The sequence below is a fragment of the Neophocaena asiaeorientalis genome, unplaced genomic scaffold (assembly GCF_003031525.2).
Source record: "Neophocaena asiaeorientalis asiaeorientalis breed wild unplaced genomic scaffold, Neophocaena_asiaeorientalis_V1.1 scaffold55, whole genome shotgun sequence".
Classification (NCBI taxonomy): domain Eukaryota; kingdom Metazoa; phylum Chordata; class Mammalia; order Artiodactyla; family Phocoenidae; genus Neophocaena; species Neophocaena asiaeorientalis.
Window position 1 is genome coordinate 6,758,529 of NW_020175684.1, and position 15,020 is coordinate 6,773,548.

A 15,020-nucleotide genomic window follows, 5' to 3' on the forward strand; every position below is an offset into this window, starting at 1 on the left:
CATTCACTGTCTTTTATGTCAGTTGCTACTTATCCCATATCTCTCAAAGTTGCAATACATTGCCCTTGCTCGTGCATCCTCCTCCACTGATAGACCAATCCAGTTTACTGTGAAAGAAAGTTTTAACAAAAGTACTGCTCTCTTGGACCAGAGTCTTCTGTAATCATCTAACACTAGTAATGGATCTTAGGTGTGAGTTAGCAGATGACTAAGTTCCCGGATCCTATCTCTTATTCCTCTGACTATTCCTGGCAGCAATGATTGCAGTTTGGGGTCCCAGGAAGCAGATTCTGAGAAGATTAACATGCAAGAATTTTATCACAGAGTGCATGGAAACTCTGAAGAGAAACCAAGTGTGGTGGGATTGAACAGAAAGAGAAAAATTATGATGTAGCCCAAACAGAGCCCTAGCCAAGCCTATGAGGAGTTCTGAAGCTATGAGGACACTTCAGCACTGCCTTCATTTTAGTCAGAGGGCTGGGTTTAATATTCCTGCATCTATCATCATTGAATGCAGGCTATCTCTAGGAAGGGTATGTGATCTTGGGCAAAGCAGCTGACTCTGGTATGGGGCATTTTCTAGCGAGGGCTGTCATCTAACAGTAGTTAGCTAGCAACCTCCTGAGAAACTAAGGGATTAAGATTTTAGCCCTGAAGAGGAGTCTAGGTGGCACATCACAAAATCTACTCTGGAAATTTCAGAAGTAGTACCAGCCTCCAGTGCATGCAGCCACTTTCAATAGGACAGAGAATAGTGGCATGCCAGAAGCTATGGCAGATGAGCATATGAACCTCAGGCAGTGCAACCATGTCCCTGTGGTTTTCAGGGGACTCAGATTAGCTGAATCCTCTAAATAAGGACCACAGGCACTCTACAGGGGATGGAGGGTCTGCAAAGAGCACCAAAGATCATTACAGGAATTGTTCACCATTTCCCAGCTCAGAAAATACCAGTGCAATGTCTTCTACACTAACTACCTGGAATTAGGCAAAAATTCATCGGTAAAGTCTACAGTCCTCTATGAGACTACCCTTACTTCAGACACCAGCCACAAACCTGAGAGTTCCCAGGGCCACCCTCACTTCTGACCAAGTGACCACAAATTTGAAAATTCCCTCAGGTCTGATAATTGCTACAATGATTCACAGAGCTCAGGAAAGTGTTATACTTATCATTTTAGTGTTACAGCAGAGAGGATTCAAATCAGAACCAGTAAAAGGAAAGACACATAGGTCAGGGTCTCAAAGGATCTTAAACTCAAAGCTTCCCATGTCCTCTCCTTATAGAAACAGGTTATATTACCCACCCAGAACATGGATCTGTTATGATATGCACAGCATTTTTCCAATGAGGGATGCTCTTCTGAGTTTAGGTGTCCAAAATTTTTATTGGGCTTTCATTATGTAGGCATGACTGATTGGATCAATACCCATGTGACTGAACTCAATCTCCAGCCCCCTTCCCTTCCCTGGAAGTTAAACTGATACCTCAAAGCCAGAACCCCTTAATCATGTGGTTGGTCTTTCTGGCCTGAGCCCCGCTCCACAGTCATTATCACTGGCACAAACTATCTACAATCCCACCATGAGTCAACTCATGAGCATAAACCCCCAGAGTCCACCATAAAAAATGTACTCTACAACGGCGACTTTCCAAGGATTTAGAAGCTACTTCCAAGAACTGGGGACAAAGGCCAGCCAAACTCTTTATTACAGAGAAACCAGTCATTCCCCTGAGCCAGTGGAATCCAGAAGACTCCATGGTTCAGAAGAATGCTTTCTTTCATACTCTGTAAGGACTCAGTATGATCCTTCATATAACTATTACCACCTTGAAAGAAAGAAATAAGGGTGGAGGGGTGGATTGAAATGGGGAAGGACTTAGGAAAACTGATTCTTCACATAAAATACTTTTACACCAGCCCTTGATAGAGAGTCTAGCTTGGAATACATATAGAAAAAAAAAAAAAGGCTTTTTTGTTTTTTAACTCAAGCTTTAAGTTGCCTGATATCCAGTGGAATTGGGGCTCTTAGATCAGTCATAGAAAATAAAGAAGATAACATTTCTTCGTTCCTTAGGTAACATAGGGGTTTCCCTGGTGGTGCAGTGGTTAAGAATCCATCTGCCAATGTAGGGGACATGTGTTCGAGCCCGGATCAGGGAAGATCCCACATGCCACAGAGCAACTAAGCCCGTGTGCCACAACTACTGAGCCTGCTCTCTAGAGCCCACGAGGTACAACTACTGAGCCCATGTGCCACAACTACTGAAGCCCACGTGCCTAGAGTCCGTGTTCTGCAACAAGAGAAGCCACGCAATGAGAAGCCCACGCACGGCAACAAAGAGTAGCCCCTATTCGCTGCAACTAGAGAAAGCTCACATGCAGCAATGAAGACCCAACGCAGCCAAAAATTAATTATTTAATTATTTTTTTAAATGGCACTTACATGAAGTTCTCACACATGGGAAGGGACTTTCATGGTTTTAATTTTCTTCCAGCACCAAAGGAGGTAGCACCCATGATTTCTAATCAGCTTCCCCAATGTGGAGCAAAAGTTTGAAAAGATGTCACCATTCAAGTATCAAAAAATGGCGTAAGACTCCTATTTTACCGTGCTCTATTTTCAGCCAAAAATATAACTTAGGGATGTCCAATAACTTTGTAATGTTTAGGCATCTTTCACTGAGAATGGTCTAAAATCAGGAGATAGATTTTGTAGTAGCAAGGTCACCAGGAAGTTCTAAAATAAGAATTTGAGATTGAACATAAATGGGGCTCTTTTTTGCGAGACAGTTTTAGAATATACACCATCAGTTCCTTAGTTCTTTGCCAAGCTCTAATTTTGTAAAAGTTTGGTTAAAAACCTAACAAACACGAATTGCCTTTGTGGGTTGTTTCAGTGCAGAAACAAAACTCCCGCCCTAGATATGTCATGATAACAGGCTTTAGATTTCTTCTGTTCTATCCTGTTGTAGTGCTGCCATCTAAAAAGCCACTTGGAAGATAAGCAGATTTATTACGAGGAACTGGTATCAACAGAAAACTGTACAGCATCAAAACGAAAGAGTGCAAACCCAACAGTCTTTCATTACATATTTTAGCCAAAGCATGAGTAAATTATGTTCAGGTATGGGACTCATATCAAGGAGTGACTAGGAATGGAAAAAACAGTATTAAGAATAGGAATACAGAGCAGATTTGTAGTTGCCTGAGGCAGTGGGGGTGGGTAATGGGTGAAGGGGTCAAAAGGTGTAAACTTCCAGCTATAAAATGAATGTCACCAGGATGTGATGTACAGCATGTTAATGATAGTTAATAATACTGTACTGCATATTTGAAAGGGGCTAGGAGAGTGAGCGTTGAAAGTTCTCATCACAAGAAAATAGAATTTGCAACTATGTATGGTGATGGATGTTAACTGGACTTATTGTGGTGATCATTTTGAAGTTAAATAAAAAGAATAGGGACCTTGTTATTGTCAAGAGGTATTATGTGTCTGTAAAACACTCACAAATATTAAACAATCAAATGGAGGGAAAAATCTAAGAAGATAAAGTGTATTGTTAAAACATAGCAATCTGTAGCTATGCTTACCTCATTCTATGAAACTTGGGCAGATGTAGTCTACATCAAGCTGTCCATCACCTGCTTGATTAGATAGTATTATGCTAAAGCTGTCTCCTTCTGTGATCATCTGCTTTTGGAAGATTCCCACAAAATTCTCAGTTTGAGGTATCTTGCTAAGAGAATCTCAGTAATTTTAAGATGACTTACCTGTCTATTTAATTGAGAGATATAAATCCAAGGATCAACACCCTGAGATCTACACCAGGCTCAGGGTAGACTTTCTTGAATGTCTCTTCCAGGTTGTAAGTTATGAAGTTGTTTCACAGGATATCCACAGAAGTTCCTGGAAGATATTCATAATATGATCACATATTAGTCTGTATTAAGACAGCCTCTGGGACTGGGGGCTGATATTCACAGAGTTCAAGAGTTTCTGAAAGTTGGCTTAAGTTTGAAAATTCCATTTGTCCTTTCTAACTTATCTGAAGATTGATAGTGTTGTGGGTACTGGAGTTTTTGAATTAAATATAACAGTTTACCAAGCTCCTTACTTCTGGTTAAGTGAGTGCCACTATTTTAGAGAGCATTGAAATACTCAGGCAACTTTTTATTTTCCTTTTTTTGTCCCTGTAAAAGTTGAGGCTTTTATCCATCTTGACTACAGACGTATAATAACCAAAATATATGTGTAATCCGTTGCTGGAGCAATTGTTTAAAATTCATTTGGAGGTGCTCAAAGAAGCTTCACGAGTTTTATTCTGTTCTTCTCACGTCTTTAAAATTTTGTTAGGATTGTGTTTCAGTCACATAGGGCATCAACCACAGCCATTCTTCACTATGCATTTGAAGTTTTTCCAGAATTACTGTTTTAAGCTAAAAGCAAGTTTATATCTGATATGAAGATAATACTAAAGAGCTTTGTCCAATATAGTTCTGAAACTGAGCAGAACCCTGCAGGGACTCTGGGGAACAGACCTTCCTGTTTCTCTTGACTCTTGTTTGTAGAAAAGCTTTAGCCTCCTAGGCCTTTCCTGAGTTCCAAAGAGCAAATTTAACCTGAGAAGTGAGTGCAGAAACAAAGAAAAACAGTCAAGCAAGAAAAAAAAATAATAGTTCAGTCATAAAACAAAGTCAAGGACCTTTCGTTCCTCCTCCAGGACTATAGATAATGTCCTGAGCCATGTCTTGGAGTTGTTTTGCAGATACTAAAACCACCAGGGGGAAGAAGTTAACTTCATGCTAACCACTAGCACATAGAACCCAGACCAGTTGCAATCAGAGGTTGATGACTGAGATTCCCGAAACCTCACCCTATTATTTCACCATCAACCACTCAGAGAACTGTACACGAGTTGATCACACACACTGTGAATCTCTCCCTCACTTTGTCTTTAAAAACCCTTTCCTAAAAGCCATCAGGGCATCGAGCATGAGCTACTGACTGTTCTCCTTGCTTGGCTGCACATTGAGTGCCTTGCAAAAAGTGCTGCAGAAAAAACCCACTGTCAGTAGATTGGCTTTGCTGTGCATTGGGTGAGCATACCCAAGTTTGGTTTGGTAACAGTATGTTAGCCAGAATTATGAGAACAGAAGAGAGTAGAATCATTTTCTGAGATGTAATATAGAATAAATTCATGACGATATATTTATGATTATCCTGGGAGTAAGAACAGGTTGCAAATAGTAAGAATGCTGAAAAATCCTCAGAGCCTTTCATTTATATCCTAAAGTATACTATACATATTCTTGATTAATAAAAACATTGAAACCTAGACAAAATTAATTTATAGACAGCTATTGTACCAATCTGTGTATCCAATTATGGGTGTACTTTTAACTTGAAAAATATGAAATTGCTGAAATATATTTATATTTACACATTTTTACTTATTTACCATCAGGTGTTGTCAGGAGAAAAATCTATGAATCTATTTCATAAGCATATAAGAGTAAGAAATAACTAAAGGTAAAATTTGAAAACACATAGCAATAAAAATGATTATTAGAAATACTTTAGATTATTAGATTACTTTTTTTCAAGAATAAGAATTTTTTTGCTACAGTAGTTCAGGAGTATGCCTGCCAGAACTACACAGAGTAGACAAAATATTTCAGATGATGAAATTGGAAAGATCTGATAATAATTTTTTCTCACCTTTATTGCCTTAGGATTAAGTATAAAGCTACCTGGATAAATTTAGTTAATTATGCTTATGCTAATCTATTTTAATTACATTCATTATTAAAATAACAACTGTCTGAAATGAGTGCTTGATTATTTTGGCAATCTTCATAATAAATTGATTTAATCAGTAAGTGAAATGATAAAACTCAGCAGTTATCAATTTGTTTTTTGACAAAAATTAACTATCAACTGGATCTAGTTATGTACTAAATGAAATACGATGTAAAAATGAAGAAATACTGCAGCTCTTAAAAATAAATAGTTCAAGCCACCAAAAGAGAGGCAGCTATCCCTTTGATTTGAAAACTTTAAGATTAGTTTACTTATTTTGTCTACTCCTTTAAACCTTCATTTTAAGTAGAGTTGCACCAGTTGTATAGATTTCTACTATAAAGAGAGAATGAAGAAGTAAAATCTTAACTGGGTGCTGAAGTTCGATGGGGATATATCTATAAAATGATGATCAACTAAAGCAGCACTAAACCAGAATCAACATAGTGAGGTGATCTCTAAACAACTTCTCGCAAGTTTTACCATGCCCTTAGAGGTACTCCAACTTGAATAAATTGATGAGGACTTCCCAAAGTTCAGGTGACACTCAAGCTACTAGAACCCTCTACCCTCACTTACTAATCTTCAAAGTATTTTATCAATTATTCGTTCAGTCATTTAGCAAATGTCCTTTAAGTCGTACTTGTGCCTGTATTTCCTTACGTGTTAGAAGGAGATGTGAAGAATATTACACCCCTTGTTGTCAAATACTCCATCACCTACTTTTCAGATATGCAAACTGCTGTAACGTAGTGTGATTAACCTGTTAAGATAAGTGGACAGAGAGGAGGGGATGATAAGCAACTAAATAAGTCTGAGGATAAATAGAAGAATGGCTCCTAGAGGTAGTGTTAGGATCTGAATCTTAAAGTTGGAGCTACCCAAGAGACATTGGGAAAGGGAGTTCCCATCAAGAGGAATTCATAAAGTCACACAGGCATTTGCGATGATTGGCTTATTACTGAATTTTGGAGTATTGAGTTCAACCTAATCAACTTTCTCTCAATTAGATAAGGTTCATTTTAGGGACTGAAATGTAGATGAAGCTAAAAGTGGAAGGCAAATAACAGAGGTATGAGGAAAACAGAGATACAAATGCTGGAAACCAGACAGGGTCTGAATTTATCAGTATTCCTGGAGAAACTGATCATTTGTTTTTTAAAAACATAAGTATTGACCTTCCAGACCATTCTTCTAAGAAGGCACAAATTATCAGGTGGCTATAAAGTACATTCTCAAAGTATTTCAAACTGAAAAGAATAGGAAACAAAAGCACATGTTCTACTGGAATATGTCATGATACCCTTACCAAAATCTCATTTTTCAAGTACTAGGAATATATCTGTTTTTTCACATTTAGATATGCAAAAGCAAATGCAGAGACTATAGAGGTGCTACAATAGAGTCATGCTGAACTCACACAATTACTTTTGTTATGTTCAAAGCAATTACTTTTGCTGTTAGTGGGAGTAAAATATACTACCATTGAAGAGTGCAAAAAAATCAAATGCATTTCTGGGAATTACAACATAAGCTGTATGCAAATAACCCCATGAGTTCTAGGGCCTGTGTACTGCTGATGTTTCAGTTTTAATTTGTTGAGGTTGGCTTTTCCTCTAATAGCTGAAGCAGAATCTATCAGCTTCAGTACAAAATAGCTGTGTTAATACCTAAATTTCTGGGGTGGGGTTGGGGGCGGATATCACTAGTGTACTTAATAAAAGTATTTTCTTCTAAAAATGAAAAATATTGATATAAAAAAGCAAATTATACAACTAATAGCCTTTTGAAGACTAAAACTTTGATGTAGGCTTCATAGGTAGTCTTTTGTGTCATGATAATTTAATTATCTCACACAAGAGGCATGTGGATCCCTCAACAAAATATGTGAACCTTAAAGACATCTTGTTTCTGTATGCAAATATTATATAATAATCAGGTAATGATCTGTATGGCTCTTGCCACTGCAGTTCTGCTCTTGCTGTGGCAGTTAATACTTAACCACCAACAAAGTCTTACCTAGGTCCAAGATCATATATTCTTAAAAGAAAAAACAGTGACTAATAATACAGATACTAATTATAGTAACTTATGCACATAATTTAAATATTCATGTGATCCATAATTTTTCTAAAACACAATAATTGCCTGTGGGGTGACAGAGGAAATATTTTTGTATTTCTGCACAATTAAAATTTTGTGAGTAAATTTTACATGGGCAAATTTGGGAAGATAATTTATGACATTTAGATAGTGAGATAATTCCAGAGAAATTTATCTGAGAGGTTGGGGAGCTAAGACCTGGGACTATGAAGGCATCATATGAAGACCCTGTAAAGGTGGAAACAATGGTCTCACCTTTCCCCTGGAGAGATGTATATACATTCCAAAGGGTTAAAGTAAAAACATCCTTCCCAAGGATCAAAGCACTCAGGTTATTTTTTTCTAGGTTCTTTACCTACAATACAAACCAGTACACGAAAGATAACATCTGGATCTTATTGCTTCATGCCAGGGTTAAGAAATTGAGGCACTGGGAAACAACATGCTTATTTGCTGTGTGTAAATATTGTCTTCTCTTCTCTGGAAGCCTTGTGTGTGCACTTAGGATAATACTGATAAATATGGATATTAAAATTCAATCTTACTCCTCCCTTCTATTCTCCAAGATTTAACATTCTAACTGTTTCTTCTCATATTGCTCTCTTTATTTCAAATACACATTTTTACTGCTTATTTAAGGACAAATTTAGTTAGAAAAACAGAAGCCAATCTATATTTTTCAATTGTATTAATGCAAGCAATTAGCTGTTTACATGACTGTTGGAAAGACTGCGGAAAAAACGTCTAGAAAACAGCCAATGAAGATCTTAGCTTAAGCATGTAAGCAAATGAGTCTTACATGTTCACCCCAAAGCCACTATAAATTTCAAGAATCTCTGGACCATTTCCATCCAAGTACCTTCTTTATCAACACCAGTGAAGATGATTATCAAAAAGCTCAACTAGAGGCTTCTTGAAATCTCACATGGATCCAGTGTCTATCTTCAACTGACACCTGAAAATAAAACCCTGTCCTTCTCCTTTACCTTTAAAGTCTTATGAAAGTACTATTCTTTGGATGAAGAAAATAGAGAAAGGGAATCTGGAAAAGGCAGTTCCCTACTTCTACTTCTTACAGAAGACCTTAGAAGGACTTGGCCATAATACCTGTTAAACTGACAATAGATAATCCAGCCCATTGTTATTTCCGGACACACCAAATTTAGATATGATCTATTACATATTATGATGTACCTTATTTTAATTACCTTAAACTCCTCCTTCTTATTCTCTCTCATCTGCTATTATAGTTAAGCTGCAGCTTTGGTTAAATTGATATTAAGTGTTTATAATAACATAATATTAAATTTATCTACAACCTAAAAACGTAGTATACTTGTGATTATACTTCCATTTCTTAATTTTTTCCCCCGGAGTTGATAATTGCAGCATTTTTTCATTTGTTTTTGTTTTTTTGTTTCTATCACTATTTCTAAACTCAAACTTAGAGCTCTTAAACAACTTTCACTGTTATTTTGTACGTGATCAAATGAATCAAATAATCTATCAGTTCTATTCTTCCCCCACTTTCCACTCCATGACATTTCTTCTTGGTTGCTACAATCTGAAATAGTTGTTCTCTTGGCCCATTGCAGATATTTTTACTTAGGGCTTCTCCTTCCTGTTCTCCTGTGCTAAATCTCCTATTTCCTTCTAGGTTTCTTCCTCTCTTTTAGTTTACTTTTTCATTTTGATGAAGCACTTTCTCAAACAGCTTTCTGACCAAGAGTACAGAGGAAGTTACAGATCTTATTGCTTCATGCCAGGGTTAAGAAATGGGCATGGGGAGAAACTGTCAACTAGTAGGCTTTATTGGAATAATCTTAATAATAACCTCCAAATATAAATATCTCTACGACCAGTTTCTGTGCAGAATAACATACAGAAAAAAGGAAACCATATATGGCTGCGTGAGTTCTAAGATCAGGTGGAAATAGGGACTGCAGGTTTTACCATTTGTAAGCAGATTTTCATTTAATTCCTTATTTTTAGCCATCTAACTCACCTTTGATTTCCATGATATCTGTTGTCCCTGAGTTGTTATTACTGGTTTAATTTCCTTAGAAGATAGAATTTTGATCAAAGATTGAGGGAGAGGGAGGGATAAGGAGAGAAGGTGAGAGTAAGTTGTCTGGATTGTGGGTTGGAGAAGGGCTCACGGGTCTACGGTCCTCAAAGTAGATTTCTATCATCCTCCAGTTTTCAGCCTCACAACTCGCCATCCTTTCTGTTTCTTTTATGGTACAACTAGCACCAAATCCTGAGCCTCTCCTTTATTCTGTGGGGCAAGTTCTTTTCTCATTATTTTCCCTTTAGGTATTCTCAGTTGTCCAGCAGTTGCAATTCCCACTATGCTCAGAGGTCTTAGGTTTAGATTGTCACTCAAACTCACTAGACACAGTAGCTTTCACCAAGGACAAAGTTTATTTAGCTTTAGGAAAGAATAAAGAAGAGGAATCATTGTATGTAAAGTAGCATAGCCAAGGTTTTGTGACTGCCAAGTATGGTTATGAGAGATGATGCTGAGTGGGTATGAATCACCTCAGCCCCAGGAAGCCACCAACTCTGGGGTCCCTTCATCGTTTCTATATTGCTAGTTTTCTGGACACTTGCATTCTTTCTCTAATGCTGCTGAAGCTCATTATTTATAAGTTACTCATTAATTAGAGTTACTAATCAATTAGAGGGTAGCCAGTTAATCTCTACAACTAAGTACAGAGGCTTGATTCAGTACACAGCAAATTCAGGAGTACTCGCATTTTTCTTAGATCTGATATACTCCTATATATTCCTAGAATCTATGTTATTAATTTAAAAATCTCTATTAATTTCTTAGGGCTGCCATAACAAAATGCTACAGGCTGGATGAATTAAAAATATTTATGTCCTTACAGTTCTGAAGGCTAGAAGTGAGCAGGATTGGTTGCATTCTGAAGCCTTTCTCCTTGGCCTGTAGATGGCCATTTCCTTCTTTCTGTATTTTCACATGACCTTCACTCTGTGTGTCTCTGTGTCATAATCTCTTCTTTTAAGGACACCAGTCATATTGAATGACTGGTGTCCCACTCTTATGAACTTACTTTTTCATTTTGATGAAGCACTTTCTCTAACAGCTTTCTGACCCACGTAAGAGTGGTGGCCCACTCATGAATTTATTTAACATTAATTGTCTCTTTAAAGATCCTGTCTCCAAATACAGTCTCACTCTGAGGTACCGGGGTTTAGGACTTCAACATAGGAATGAATTGGAATGAATTTGTGGGCACAATTAAATATATAACAGCATCCAGTCCTCAGGCAACCCAGAGGCCAAAGGAAAGGATCAGAGGAGCTGTTAAACTTTTCCTTTGACCATTCATCAATTTTCCATATTCCAAAATTTTGGACATTCTTTGTCTGCTCTTCCCTCCTCTCCTATCCTCTTTGTCCTTTTGGATTATATCATTTTATCTCTCTTCTTATCATGTTATCAGAGTTTATTAAGGAAGTAGAAATAAATGTGTGTGTTTGATCTCCTATGTGCATCCAGAAATACCCATCTCTGGGTATTCTGATTCAAGGTAAGAGAAAGGATTTTTTTTTCCCTATATAATGTTTCAAAATCAGGAAAAAATGTAGAGGCCAATGATAATTATTTAACAGTTGCTCAACTTTGCTAAATAAATGCTTTATTTCTTTCCTTGGAAAACTAAGTCTAATAGCTGGAAATGGCAGAAAAATATTCCAGCAAGAATTTTGAAAGCTATAATAAGCACAGCAAGTGGCTCAATGCTGTGACTCCATGATGGGAAACAAATTAACCACAGAATTCTTGGTTCTTGGTATGAATTCTTTTTTGGTAGTCTCCTAAAAGTTCTGGAAGATATAATGAAGCATTTATTCATTTTCTATCTAATGATAAATGATAATCAAAGAGCATTTTCCATTCATTATGATTTACTTTAGGAAATAGTAGCAATATTGTCCTTATATACTTTTTAGTAACAACAGATATGTATCATTCTCAGGATGTGGTGATAAGGAAATTCCAAAGTTCACATCTGCTAAGAGATACCTCAAATGTTCAGAACACTGACTGTTTTAAAAATAAAAGCATAAGGACTGAAAATCATTTTCTCTTCCATTTCTGATCCAAAGCTGTCTGTTCAATCAAGAATTTCTTATCCAAGCATTTAACCTGGCTAATTTATGAATATGTGACCATTTGTAATATAAGTCATAAAGTTTTCATTCTTTGAATGAGATTTTGAGAATAAAACATTTGTTCTTGCTTCAAAGCATAAACCATCTCTACAAAGATTTATACTGGAGAGTCTGTACTGAAAAAGAGAAACTTTTAAATATACCAAATCATCATTCATATCATTAACTCTTACAAAGCTTCAATCCCCATGATTTCAAATGGGTCAGGTCAATCTAGCAAATCACATCAGAAATCTGTCAAGTAAATAATTTTATTTTGCAGACATTTTATTAGGTTAACAGATCTATTTATTTAAGAAGACCCTGCAGCTTTATAAAAGACATTTCATTTTGTATACTGTAGCCGACTGCCATTCTGCAACTATTAAATTGCCATTTTACTCTATTATGCATTATCTGATAATTATGAGGTATAGTAAGTAGATAAGTATAATAAGTAGACAGGTATAATTAAATTTTGTATACGGGATGTTCAATTTCTTCTTTGTCATAAGAATACAAGAATGACCAAAGTTCATACTTGGATGTTCAGTATAACTCTATAGTTTCTTTAAACCCTCAGTTTAGTTCTTATTTTAACATGTGAAAAAAAATTAGACTATTTTTAGGTCTAAAATATTTATGTTGTCAAAAGGCATGACAAAACATTTAAGAACATAATCAATGGGAATTTTTTGGCCATTCTATCAAGTATTTGGTTAATTTTAAAAAGTTTAACTGCAAAATTGGAGTAACTAAAAATGGGCCAGAATAATGTAGAGAGAGAGCCAAAACATAGTTTAAAGTATTAAAGTCCTTTTTGCAGTGCCATAGAGAATATGAAATGAAATTTGTGATTTTACCATTGATAATCTTAATATTAAGACTGAGGCTATATAATGTGCATATTAAAGTGTGCTACTGAGGACTTTTCTTTCTGTTCTCTTTGCCTACTTTAAATAAGAAAAAAAAATATTTTAAGTATGAAAAGGAAGAAAAGAGAAATTGAGAACAAGTGCAGAGGAAAAATAGTATTTGTTGGAAAGTTCTTGGTGTCAAATACGTAAATGAAATTTACAGCTATTCTTGTACTTGGTGAGAGACAGATTATATGGAATTCAATCTCAGTCCTTTCCTGGGACAAGATGATTCATGCACACACGCATATCTTATACCTGTAGTAAAGACCTGTCCATGATAAAATATGGGAAATCAAACATTCCAGTGAAACAGAACAAACAAAAAGACTTACAGATAAACAGCTATTGAAAAGTATCAGAATGAAAAATTTTAGAATATATGTCTAAGCGAATTCTATTATTACCATATAAAATCTACCTTTATTCTTTGTAAGTCACTGCTGCACATACACACACTCACACACGTATATGTATATGTACATGCGTATATATACTAAAATACATATAATATATATTCATACATATACTAAAATTCATGTCAGCCATAGCATAGCATCCTTTTGGTCTTTTCAACTATTGAAGGAGGTACTATGGATTATAAATTATTTTGAGCTCAGGGAAATTAGATAGTTTTCAGGTTTTGAAGCAATATCCAGAAAGCTGCCATTATATTCAGTTCCCAATATTCAAGAACATAAAATCCTTAGATAGGTATAAAGAAGAGTGGAAGCAATAACTTCACAAATAAAGCCACTATTACGTCTGAAGAGATTTAGTAAACAAAGAACATCTACATCTGCGCATCAGTTGTTGATGACCATTTGATGTGAATTTTATGAGCAATAAACCAGAAACAGCTCCATTTGGTTCTTTCATTATACTTACATTATCTCATATGTCAATAAACACAGAATATAATCTAATTTTTCCACTGTTATGGAAACTTTGATGAAAAATATAATGATAAATTAGAGGCAAGTAGATTACTCTTTTACATCTGCTCTTTGGTGTATGAAGCATGTGTTGTAATTCAGATGATTTGAGGATTCCTCAAGCTGTGTTTCCTCTTGAACATTTATATAACTCTTCTTTGACACAATATTCTCAGAAGAATGTATTGTATCAACTTTCTTTATCCAGAACTGCTGTAACTTTACCTGCTGTATTTGCAATGAACACTGAATATTTCAGCCCCTACATATGCTTCCCCTCTGTCATCTTTCTCTTAGTCAAATAAAATTGATTAACATGGGAAACAGCATTAGGCTAATGAGAGATTATATGGAGCATCATGACTCTATATAATGACTTTATAGCACAAGTTCTCAGACTTCTTAGATAAGTGCTATTTTCAATTTTGACTGAATATTTGTCTAATACAAAAGTTTTATACCAAGTTCAAAAACAAAAATTACTTAAATCGAATTTGGGTATCTCCTAAGCAAACCTAGGAAACAAATATAACAAATAATCTGGTTAAGATGTTTCCCTCTACCACACCAACCTTGGGAAATAGAACCAAAGTTGCACATAAGTTAATATTATTGCTTCAGATTTTTATGTCTTTGAAGAGTCTATTTTGAAAATCACTATTCGGAGCAATTTGAAGCCAAAGCTATGAAACTTTATTTCCTCTGATGTAAAGTGAGAAATGTTGACTACGACTTATGCCTCAAAGGACTAACTTTAGCACTAACATGAAGATTCCTAACAATAAAGAATCTCATACTCTACCCCAGAGCTAATGATCTAAAGATGATTCATGTGAATCTTAAATTTTGATATTCACTGCTCAAGATGCTTTCTAATATATATACTTTTATGACTATTTGATTTCTGGAATGGGGAGTAGTGTAGGAAAAAGTATCTACTTCCAAGCTGATGCTGAAGAAAGGGGGATAACTAACATTTTGCACTAAATAAACATAACCAAGCTATACCTGAAGTTTTGGATTCAAGCACTTCAGTTAACATGTCATTTGAAGCACAAAACTGTGCAATAGTACCCAC